At 40.8% G+C, this 13,195-nt stretch overlaps 1 protein-coding gene across 1 annotated transcript in view; it reads right to left on the bottom strand.

Moving 5' to 3' along the window:
* epoa (erythropoietin a) overlaps positions 1-13,195 on the bottom strand; it is a 25,848-nt gene extending 12,653 nt beyond the window's left edge. Inside the window, exon 1 of the mRNA XM_084403520.1 lies at positions 13,055-13,195. The gene's annotated coding sequence lies outside the window, so the exon portion shown is untranslated. The remainder of the gene's footprint in view (positions 1-13,054) is intronic.

The raw sequence follows: 13,195 nt of genomic DNA, 5'->3' as shown, positions 1-13,195 counted from the left end.
AACAACCAACAATGAACCGAGGGACCAAAGAAACTTAAGTAGTGGTAAAACAAGGTTAATAAGGAGACACAGCTGAACTAAGAAGACTAATCACATCAGTAACCATGACAACTCATAAGTGGCGGGAAAATAGACAAAGGAAACACGTGACTGAATGAAAACAAAACAAACTGAACGTGAATGTGACAACAGCGTGAGCAACCACTACTAGCTGCATCCCAATTCAGAGGCTGCATCCTTCGAAGGACATGGACTTCAAAGGCCATGCTTTTGAAGGCCACGAAAGTCAGACCGAGCGTTGTTAAATGGGACGGTCTAGCCTACGGATGATTGTTCTTGTCGCCTAGCAAGTGTGACAGCTGCCATTGACGTGTGGCAGTAACATACTGGACCTTTTTGAAAGTTATATTAAATTGTCTGAAAACAAAACAGGGTTCAAAATCTGTCTAAATATGTTCACCATGGTCCATTTCTGTATATAATAAAGAGTATAAACTATATATTATCACATCTTTATAAGATATCAGTCAACATTCGAACCACTGTGTACTCAAGTTCCTTTGTTTCTGTTCATTGTTGTCAGGGTCTTGTCTATTGTATGGTTGTGTTGGATTGCTGTTCTCCGTGTATGGGTTTATCTGTGGATTTATTACAGACTGCCTGCTAACCTTCATCTTTGTGTTTGTGTGCATTTACACAACTCAAGATAAACGGTTTATGCTTAATTTCATGATAAGTGTGCAATTTAAAAAAACTATTGAGAGCCCTAATTAATATTAATATATATATATATATATATATATATATAGTGTATATGCACAAATGTATCATTGAAGTAAAACATTTGAAAGTGTTGGGAAAATCACATTATGAAATAAATGTTTTTCTCCAAAACACGTTGGCCACAATCTAAATGCATCTCTAAAATGTTTTATGAGTAAAATATCTCTTAAATACATTCTCAATCATATTTACGGTTTTTTTTTGTTGTTTTTTTTTGGCACACCAGGGTGACTAGGAACACGAAATTGTTATATTGTCCAGTATGTAAATATGAGGAAACACAATGGTCAAATTCCCTTAAGCATTCATCACAATGAGTAAAACCAGAATTGAAAGCCATATATTCAAAACTAAGAATATAGTTCTGATGTGCAGCAAAAGACTGCTAAGAAAATAGCTAAAGCATTGAACATTCTCATTTCCACCATCAGGGCATTAAAGGGATAGTTCACCCAAAGATGAAATTTACCCCATGATTTACTCACCCTCAAGCCGTCCTAGGTGTATATGACATTCTTCTTTCAGACGAACACAACCGGAGTTATATTAAAAAATGTCCCGGTTCTTCCAAGCTTTATAATGGCACTGAATGGCTGTTTATGTTTTGAAGTCCATCAAAGCGCATTTTAAGATTAAGAAGTTCCAATCAACTAGGCAAGGCAAGTTTATTTATATAGCACATTTCATACACTATGGCAATTCAATTCAATTAAAACAGTTATAAAATAAATTAAAAGAGATATATGATACAGTTATAAAATGAATTAAAAGAGTAAAAAGATGATACATAGATAACCTTCTCATCTGGCAAAACACCGGTGCATCATACTTTTCACAACTCCTTTTACTCTGAGATTTTCCCATGGTGATTAAACTGTGTCTGTGGTGTTATTTCGGTGCCTAAGAAATCTATTGGACGTCTCCGATGGACCCGATTTTTCCCTAAAATCGGACAGGAGGAGCTCTAGGACTGACTCACGGGGTAACCTCAGGTTCACTGCCCAATCAGTCCGCACCCCAAAAACCCATTTGTTCGGAAGTTCTAGGAATGGAATCAGTCCAGTCTGCACCCCACAGAACCTCGAGTTTAACACATCAAACTCACTACTCCACCACAGACCCAAGTCATCAGCATGGGAACTAAAGATGTTACAAATCTGCCTGCAAGAAGATGCTTGTCTATATTGTCTTAATGCAAGGCAAAGAGGAGAGTTTGAGTGGCCAAAGACTCTCCAAGGATCACAGCTGGAGGATTGCAGAAATTAGTTAAGTCTTGGGGTCAAAAAGTCTCAATTCTTTTTGGTTTTTGTTTCAAACAGCACCTATATCACCAAATGTTAATGTTGTTTGGGAGGGTTTCAAGGAAGAAGAAAAAAAATCCTCTGCTCTCATTCAAAAACAAACTCCAGCAAATTCAGTAGCCAGACACTACTGGACCTTCAACCAGGACTGGGTTCTATGGTCAGATGAAAATAAATAACTTTTTGGCAGCAAACACACAAGATGGCTTTGGTGCAAAGAAGGATAAATGGTACCCCATGTCCACTATTAAATATAGTGCTGGATCTTTGAAATTGTGGACCTATTTTTCAGCCCGAGGTCCTGGCCAATTCTGACAATGACTGTATATACTGATGAGCCAAAACATTATGACCGGCTAATATGCTGTTGGTCCTCTACTACTTGCTGCCAAAACAGCGCCAACCCGCTGATGGATCGAACTTGTTGAGGCTCAATTGGATTGAGACCTGGGGAATTTGGAGGCCAGGGGAACACCTTGAACTCTTCATTCCTGATCGTGTGGCAGGGTCATTATCCTGCTGAAAGAGGCCACTTCCTCCGGGAAACACCATTGTCATGAAGGGTTCTTCAACAATGTTTAGGTATGTGGCACGTGTCAAATTTACATCCACATGATTTCCCAGCAGAACATTGCCCAGAGCATCGCACTCCTTCCACTTTCTTGTTGTCATCACACAGTACATCCTGGTGCCCTCACTTCCCCACTTAGACGACGCACACGTTCACAGCCATCTACGCGATGTTCAAGAAAACAGGATTCATCGGACCAGGTGATCTTTAAGGTCACAAAACTCTGGGCTTTTGATAGTACCTAGAATATCTAAGTCCACTAAAGGAGGCAGAGCATTTTCACATTTGGCTCTGAAACATTAAACTCCGGAAAAGCCTTCCTGATAATGTTCGGGGCTCAGATTCGCTCTCCCAGTTTAAATCTAGATTGAAGACGCATCTCTTTAGCCTAGCATTCATATAATGCATCTCCTAACCTTATACAGTTATATCAGATCAAATGCACATAATTATTCTTGCTTAATGGTATGAACAGCAGCTACCCTAATTATTTTCTATTTGCTTCTCTGTTTTATCTTGGGATGCCCATCCTGAGGTAACTAGAGAGTTTGTCAGCTCCAGTTTGGATCCAGCCTATTATGAAGACTTCAGATGCCCAACACCTATGAAGAGACGGTGCCAACCTCGCGAAGACTTCAGATGACGCAAACTCTGAATCAACATGCACCTACCTAAATGTCATAATCATTTGTTAACAAACAAGTATTCATTGCTTCATTGTTTCTGCATTAAATCATTACATTGTTTAAATTAATACCCTTTTCACTAACTGTGATTTTGTATATGTACATTTCTGAAATACATAACTCCTCTGAAAACAGATCACTCTAAATTGTAATGTGGACTCATGCATTTTCTGTAAAGCTGCTTTGAAATGGTGTGTATTGTGAAAAGCGCTATACAAATAAATGTGAATTGAATTGAACTGAATCTTCTTCCACTGATCCAAGGTTCAGTTTTGATACTTACGTGCCCATTGTAGGTGCTTTCAACAGGGGTCATCATAGCAGAGTCCTGCATGCGGTCAGATACCTGACGGGTGAACCGCTAATCTTTGATGTAACGGGTGAAATAATATTTACGTTGTCATTTGCGGTGCGGGTGTGGGTCGGGAATCAATAGGCACAGACGGACTCTGGGTCCAATAACCAAGACTATTTCGACTCAATTCGGTACTCACTGATAGGCAGCTGCTTTTAAACACTCCCATAATTATTTGTGCTCAGTCTGTAGATAGATAGATAGAGAGATAGATAGACTATTCAAAAAAGCCTAAAGCCTTGGAGTCATTGTGTTATCTGTCATTGCTCTGCAGTTCACAAAAAATGGTTCACACAATTTGGATATCGCTGTATATTATTTCCTCTGTTTTAGTAAACATCACAATAATAAAGTGATTGGATACACATAGACAAGATCTGTGTTGCCTACAGACACTGTGTTTGTTGTCATAGCTAGAAATCTTTCAGAATCACTTGTCGTCTTGTTTGATCAAACCACTGTTTGCTTTGCCTGAGCCAAACCGAGAGCAGGGAGAGACAAGGTACGTGCTGTGGAACATGTGTCATGGATGAGGAGGGGGAGAGGGCGGGACAGTCCCGGCATAGTGACTCCGAGGCTTGGACCCTGTCATTGATTTTGCCATGATTCAAAATGAGAGGGGGGTTATGTGTGGGAGGAAGACCCAAGGACAACCCCCCTCCCCTTTACTAGTAAACAAAGACAGCCAGAATTTGGCAATGCAAAGAAAGAGAGAGAGTGTGAGAATAAGAGGGAGATCTGCATAGTAAATAGAGAATGACTATGCGCCCACTGTCTTGATTCCTGAATGGGACGAGAGCCAGATCAGGCTCCTTGTTTAAGGTCCAGTGGCGCGCCACAAGACAGGAAACTCACATGAAAGAATGGGGGACGGGGGACGTCGGAGCCACTAAGGTGGCCTGTCGGAAGTTATTGTTTCTGAATAAGAAGCATCCAAAATAATCGTGAGTTCATCGGGTAGCGCTTTCTTTGTTACAAGACAAACTGTTTGCTCCCCACCCCCCACCCCCACACTGGTTTCCATGTTTTATGGGGACTTCCCATAGATGTAATGGTTTTTATACTGTACAAACTGTATATTCTGTCCCCTTGCACTAACCCTGCCCCTAAACCTACCCATCACCGAAAACTTTCTAGAATTTCTTTGATTTTCATATCATACTTAATTTAGTATGATTTATAAGCTATTTTCCTCATGTGAATCAAAAAAGTCCCTATAAGTTCAAAATTTACTGGTATTTCTATCCTTGTCCCCATAACGTTGGGAATACCACGCGCACACACACACACACACACACACACACACACACACACACACACACACACACACACACACACACACACACACACACACACACACACACACTATTTAAAAAGTTGGTGTCAGTGTTTTTCTTTCTTTGGAAAGAGATTAATACCTTTACTCAACAAGGATGCATTAATTTAATCACAGGTGACAGTAAATACATTTATAATGCTACAAAAGATTTTCAAATAAATTCTGCTCTTTTGAATTTTCTATTCATCAAAGAAAAAATGTATCTTCTCACAAAAATATGAAGCAATACAACATTGATAATAATAACTCTTGAGTGCCAAATCAGCATATTAACTCAATAAGCTTTTCACAATACACATCGTTTCAAAGCAGCTTTACAGAAAATGCATGAGTCCACATTATAATTTAGAGTGATCTGTTATCAGAGGTAACTGTCTAAGTTATGTATTTCAGAAATGAACATACAAATCTGGCTTGGAATGGTTTCTGAAGGATCATGTGATACTGAAGACTAATGAAGATTAATGATGCTGAAAATTCAGCTTTGCATCACAGAAAAAAATTACATTTTAAAATATATTAAAATAGAAAACAGTTATTTTAACTTGTAACTTTTTTACTGTATCTTTGATCAAATAAAAGCTTTGGTGAGCATATTAAACACATATAAAGCATATATTTAAAAAAAACGTACAGACCCAATTTGTGTGCGCGCACAGCACATTGTTATCCCATTTTCTAACTTTAATGCATCACTCCAAACTAGCATTATGTAAATGTATTGCTGACAAATGGATAGATACAAATGTGAAGGTCTTTCTCCGTTTCAACATAAGGGTTTGCAGGCCAAAAGAGCAAAGCTGCAGATGATCTTTGGCAGCGTTCACACACACACACACACACACACACACACACACACACACACACACACACACACACACACACACACACACACACACACACACACACACACACACACACACACACACACACACACACACACACACACACACACACACACACACACAGCCTGCTGGTGGCTCTGCTGCTCGAAACAACCTGATCATTTCAGGAAGACCCCTTCCTCCCACCCTGGACCCTGCTACCCACCCCTTCATCTTCAGCTATAAATATCACACTACTCTTTCCTAGGTGTGGGGATTTATGGAAAGAGCTTCATCAACTGATAAAATCTGCACTTTACAATGATAAGACGGACAGCTTTTACTGGCTGAAGAATATTGGGATATTTCTAGCTTTGGCCTTTGCTCTCTCCAGCAGAAAGGAATAGAAATCTTTGCTACCTTTGACACTTCCATTAAAATTACTTTTTTAAATGAATTTAATTCATTCAAACGGCTTCTTCAATAAATTTTAGTGTCATTTCAAACAACCTCCATATCATTCACATCTTAACAGTTTTCTTTCACAATGCCTATGATTAGCCTTTTCTACTGGTTATAATTAAAATGCTATAAGATAGTTTTGCTCCAGCAATTGGCAAACAGCCACTGGATCAAACATTTTTTAAAGCCTTCAGTTAGAAAGTTAGTCACATAGCATACATTTCCTTCAATACCAATAAACATATGGTTAAGAACATTTTAAAATGAGTTGATAGGCTTGTGTGTAATGCGCCACCACTGACATGGTTACCGTTGTTAGATTAGTACTCCTTGTTCTGGCCGTTGCATATTATTAACAGCAGATGCATACTAATCATGTCACTATGCCAAATTCACGGTTAAACCATTCAGAGAATTACCGACAGCCAGCCAACGGACAAAAAGAAATCCTGAGGTCATTTCACGAATGAAAACAGCAGTACAATTGTTGAAGTTAACAGAGAAACCAATAATGCAGTTACAAGTGTCTTACATAACATTTCATAAATGTTCATTATACACATCAACAAAAATGTTACACCTGTGAGCTTAGTAAGGTTTTGGCAACAAACTGTTTCAAAAAAACGTTTTGGCAACACCTAAATGAATAATTCTATATGCTTTTTTATTTAACTATTTGCATGCTATACTTAAGCATTAAAAAATGCACACACATATTATCAACGAAATCTCAGAAAAGGACCCAACAAGAAAAAGTTGAATGCAATGACTTTGCCAGCCTCCACTCACCTACAGTTACCCGTACAGTCTTGTGTCCAGCTTGAATCATAACTACATACCCACAAACAGTTTGACCCCTTTAAATACAGGGTTTTATTTTTCCATCCTAAACACAGTATTTTGCATCAGGGACTTTGATGCAAGTTTTGAAATGTCTTCCATATCCAGATTTGTGTCTGATCTTAAGTGTTCATCTTTAGTCTATCTCAAGTCAAAACATTCAATTTCAGGCCAGCATTCACATTTCCCTTATCATGCATTGTTTATCGTAGTCTATTCTTTGACCTTGTGCTCTGTTTTCATGCATGCTATCTACCTGCTAAGTCTTGACCTTGTTTTAGTAATGGTTTAAACCCCTTTGGTTTCAATGAATCTTATATCCATCCACAGATGCCATTGTTACAACCAGGGCTTGACATTAACTTTTTTTGCTCACCAGCTACTGTGGCTAGTGGTTCTCCAAAGTTACTAGCCACTCAGCATTTTCACTGGCCACAATTTTGACATGGGGCAAAACTGCCATATAGATATTTTTAATATTATCTCATTATTTGGCAGGCGGTATATTAGGCTGCTATCCCTTTAATTCCTGACGCATGGATCCATTTAGCCTGGGTTTCCCCATGCTGCCTTGCGCACAGCGCGATTTTATTCACGCTGCTAGGCAGCCTGGACACCATGGACCAGCTTTTCCCCTCAAAAAGGGAAGCAATCACAGAACGGGGAGGGAGCAGCAAGACGATGACGACGTCTATGCGACACACCGAAGCAGTTTGTTTATATCTATGGATCCAACATGGGATCAGACGTGAAGTTACCTTTCGATGCAGCCTTAGATAGTGTTCTAAGTAGTTTAGAACGCAAGTTTATTTCGTCTTCTTCCACGTCGAGTTTCTGACGCTCTACATACGTCATCTGGTAATATTGAAACGATTGGCTATGAGCTACGTACAGGCGCATTTGATAGACATTCGTAGCGCCCAATAATCGGCTCTGGGCATTCGTAAACCACGCCTCAAATACGAGAAAATGAACATGTGGTTCCCAGACCACGTCTCAATGAGACGAGGTCTGACGTTAGCCAGGCTAGGAACCATTACCATTACACATGCATTTTCTTTCTTAATCTCAACTGTTTACGTTCACTTAAATCATAACTGACTGTATTCACGTGAATATTTGCCAAGACCGTTTAAGCGCAATAAGCAGCGAGAAAGAACTCTATTTAGGACTGAGAGATGGCTTTATGTGCGCGCACTTTGAGTGTGAGCACAAAATCTACGGGTATGAGTAAAATGATGTGCAATATGCGCAATCTCACGCCGAAATTCAAGCCCTGTAACAACAATACTCATCCGGAGCAAATGAAATGAGTGAGTGAGGGGAGGCGGGTTTGTGTGTAACTCGCTGTCGAAGAGATGAGATAGAGCGAGAAAGCGCAGCTGATATCGTGTATCTATTCTGCAGAAAATGAGTATTAAGCGTTTCATATATTTCAGTATCGATATGTATCGAAAAATTTACCTCTTTGACAACACTACATTGCACTTAGTTTATTATTTCAGATGCCTTTATAAAAGACTACAAAATAAAAATAAAAATGAAAATATTATATATAAAATTCAACCAGCCAAAGTGGATAGTAGGAGTGACTGAAATCCACCAGCATTTGGTGAGTGTAAGAGAGAAAATGCTTACTGCAATTGTTATATAATATGACCATTATTTCCATTCAAGATGGCGCCGCGGATGGCTGCCTCGGTGTGGAGCTCTCCAGTCATTGTGTTGTTTTTGTTCGTTTGTTCTGCGTTTAGTCATTCTTTTCCTATCAGTTTCACCAAAGACGAACTTCTGGACATTAGGAAACACACACCAGACAAGTTTTTTACAGATTTTGATTACTCAGACGTTTTACTGGACATTCTCGTTGGAGGCGCAGCGGTGTTGTTAAAACGCGCGGTCAGACGCAAACGCGGGAAGCGCGCCGGCGCGCTGGTTAAACTCCGCGAGCGCGGCCTCCGCACTGCACTACCCAGTATTCATCTTGCGAATCTCCGATCTCTTCCTAACAAAATGGACGAACTTCTTCTCCTCACCCGCACTAATAAGGACTTTTTAAACTCCGCTGCTCTGTGCTTCACTGAAACCTGGCTGAGTGAAGCCATACCGGACAACGCACTACATCTGCCGGGCTTCCAGCTGTTCCGAGCGGATCGCATCGCGGAACTAACGGGGAAAACGAGAGGTGGTGGATTGTGTTTCTACATTAACGAAAGTTGGTGTTCAGATGTAACAACACTGAAGAAGATGTGCTCTCCTAATTTAGAGGTGCATTTCATAAACTGTAAACCTTTCTACTCGCCGCGGGAGTTTTCCTCATTCATTCTCGCGAATGTTTACATTCCTCCAGACGCGTGTGTGAGCGCGGCGCTACAACAGCTGGCTGAACATATAGCTGAAATGGAACAAAGGTACCCAGACTCTCTTTTAATCATTCTTGGGGATTTTAACAAAGCAAATCTCTCCCGTGAACTGCCAAAATACAGACAGCATGTTACATGTCCTACCAGAGACAGTAATATATTGGACCACTGTTACACCACGATAAAGAATGCGTATCACTCCGTCCCACGGGCAGCTTTGGGGCTCTCTGATCACTGTTTGGTTCATCTTATACCGACCTACAGGCAGAAACTGAAATCAGCTAAACCTGTATTAAGGACTGTAAAAAGATGGTCCAACGAAGCAGAGCAGGATCTACAGGCCTGCTTCGATTGCACTGATTGGACTGTTTTTGAAGCTGCAGCCACCGATCTGGATGAGCTCACAGATACTGTAACATCATATATCAGTTTCTGTGAGGATACATGCATTCCTACCAGGACATTCTTATCATTCACTAATGATAAACCATGGTTTACTGGGAAACTCAAACAGCTTCGTCATGCCAAAGAGGATGCTTACAGAAGTGGGGATAAAATCTTGTATAACCAGGCCAGAAACAAACTGACAAAGGAGATCAGAGTTGCTAAAAGAAGCTACTCTGAAAAGCTGAAAAACCAGTTTTCAGCCAACGACCCGGCATCAGTCTGGAGAGGCCTGAGGAACATCACCAACTACAAATCACCATCCCCCCCATCTGTGGAGAATCAACAACTGGCTGACACTCTCAATGCATTCTATTGCAGGTTTGAGAAGCCCAGACTCACACCTCACACCCGCCCTGATGTGCACTTCACACATCCACCATCACCTCCTGCAACCCCTCTCCTCCCCCCTTCTGCCATCCAACCTGAGCTTAAGGTCTGTGTGGAGGACGTGAGCAGAGTCTTCAAAAAACAGAAGACTAGGAAAGCTTCAGGCCCAGACGGCATCTCATCTGCTTGTCTAAAAGCCTGTGCTGACCAACTGGCCCCAGTCTTCACGCAGATCTTCAACAGATCATTGGAGCAGTGTGAAGTTCCCTGCTGCTTCAAACGCTCCACTATCATTCCGGTTCCCAAAAAAACTAAAATCACTGGACTTAATGACTACAGACCTGTCGCTCTCACGTCTGTGGTCATGAAGTCGTTTGAAAGACTGGTGTTGGCCTATCTGAAGGACATCACCGGACCCCTGATGGATCCCCTTCAGTTTGCTTACAGAGCAAACAGGTCTGTGGATGATGCAGTCAACATGGGACTGCACTATATCCTGCAACATCTTGACAGACCTGGGACTTATGCACGGATCTTATTCGTGGACTTCAGTTCGGCCTTCAATACCATCATGCCTGATCTTCTCACAGCCAAACTGACTCAGCTCTCCATGCCATCCACAATCTGTCAGTGGATCTCCAGCTTCCTGACGGACCGGCAGCAGCTAGTGAGACTGGGGAAACTCACATCCAGGACCCTCACCATCAGCACTGGCACCCCCCAAGGGTGCGTTCTCTCCCCACTGCTCTTCTCCCTGTACACTAATGACTGCACTTCTAAAGACCCCTCTGTCAAGCTCCTGAAATTTGCAGACGACACCACTGTCATCGGTCTCATCCAAAATGGTGACGAGTCTGCTTACAGACTGGGGGTTGAACAGCTGGCTGTCTGGTGCAGTTATAACAACCTTGAGCTGAACACGCTCAAAACAGTGGAGATGATCGTGGACTTCAGGAGAAACACCCCAGCACTCCCCCCTCTCACCATCATGAACAGCACTGTGGAAGCAGTGGAGTCATTCAGGTTCCTGGGCTCTACCATCTCCCAGGACCTGAAGTGGGCAAATCACATTGACTCCATTGTGAAAAAGGCCCAGCAGAGACTGTACTTCCTTCGCCAGCTGAAGAAGTTCAATCTGCCACAGGAGCTGCTGATCCAGTTCTACTCAGCCGTCATTGAGTCTGTCTTAAGCACTTCCATCACTGTCTGGTTTGGTTCAGCTACCAAATCGGACATCAGGAGACTACAACGGACAGTCCGGACTGCAGAGAGGATTATTGGTGCCCCCCTGCCAACCCTCCAGGACCTGTACTCTTCCAGAGTGAGGAAGAGAGCAGGTAAAATCATCACAGACTCCACTCACCCTGGACACCCCCTGTTTGAACTGTTACCGTCAGGACGGCGACACAGATCACTGGCCACAAGAACTTCCAGGCACAGGAACAGTTTCTTTCCACAGGCCATTTCCCTTCTGAACACTTAACATGCCCCCCAAAGCATATGCCTGTAAGTGCAATACTCCCACTGTCTAGTGCAATAAACTCAGGTGATATTTATATCTATATTATTCATACTACTCAAAATACTGTAAATATGTTTATAATCTGTAACATGCGCTAGACTCCCACTGTCTAGTGTAATATTCTCTAATTCAGGTGATATTTATATTATTCATACTACTCAAAATACTGTAAATATGTTCATAATCTGTAAATGTTTATTCAGACTAAACCCAACTGTGACCCTACTTTTTTACTTTTATACTATTTTTATTTATTTTTTATATATTTTCATTCTTAGAATTTGTATTACTGTGTTCTTGTTGTATTTGTATTTGTATATGTGCACTGGAAGCTTCAGTACCAAGAAAAATTCCTTGTGGGTGCAAGCACACTTGGCAATAAAGCTCTTTCTGATTCTGATTCTGATTCTGATTCAAGAATTATCTAAGTATCAGATTTTTCCTTAATTTCCAATATTTTGTTTCAAAATTAAATATTTGGTTGCTGAATTGTACCGTTTCTAAATCCAGCTTCATTTCTATGTAAAACAAGTCATTTAATTTAATGATTAAATGAAAAAATGGCCTTCTCGTATGTACAGTGCCTCAGAAAAATGCAAGGACTAATCCTACATAATAGGTCAAAAACAATGTGTTTACCAAACTACTTGTTTATACTCATACAGGTTGTTTTCTTTTCCTTGACAATGGCATCCAGTCTACCCAGAGATATTTTAGGGTTTGTTTCTGCTTTGGGACCATTATTGACAGAGTGATGCATAATAATAGCCTACTCTTTCTGCCACCAGTGTCTTTCTCTGGTTGCATATGTTTTTGTTTATGTTTAGTTCACGTGTATGGGAAATGGACAGTTGAGGATGACTCTATTTCTGTCCATTTGGAAACAACTTATAAAAACAAAAAGACTGTAACCTACATGATTGTTTAGAGATCATGTGTCTTGAATAATGCGGTTAAAACCAATGTATTTGACATCTTATTTGTTGTTCCCCTTGTTGTTGTCCTTTTGATAAGGTTAGGAAGATAAACCACACAACAAGGGGAACAACAAATAAGATGTCAAATACATTGTTTTTAACCGCATTATTGATGTGGTTATCATAATGCATTACTAAACAATCATGATGCATTACAACAAATCAGATGCAATACTCAACCTAGGTTGGTATTTATTGCACATCCAGATAAAATTTTCTTGTTAATTAATAAACGTACGTAATAGAACGTAGCTTACCTTATTCATAGCCTTGGCCAAAGTTAGCAGTTCACTCCACAGCCAAACTTAAATCTGTCTAGGTCTAGAATACTTCCAGAACACTGGCTCCCTCTGCTGATGGTTAGCGCTACAAACGCTTGAGGCAATAATGGTGCCTTC

This window comes from Rutilus rutilus (assembly GCF_951802725.1).
Source record: "Rutilus rutilus genome assembly, chromosome: 3".
NCBI lineage: Eukaryota > Metazoa > Chordata > Actinopteri > Cypriniformes > Leuciscidae > Rutilus > Rutilus rutilus.
The sequence above is the reverse complement of the archived record's forward strand: the minus strand, read 5'-3'. Positions and strand labels throughout refer to the sequence as shown.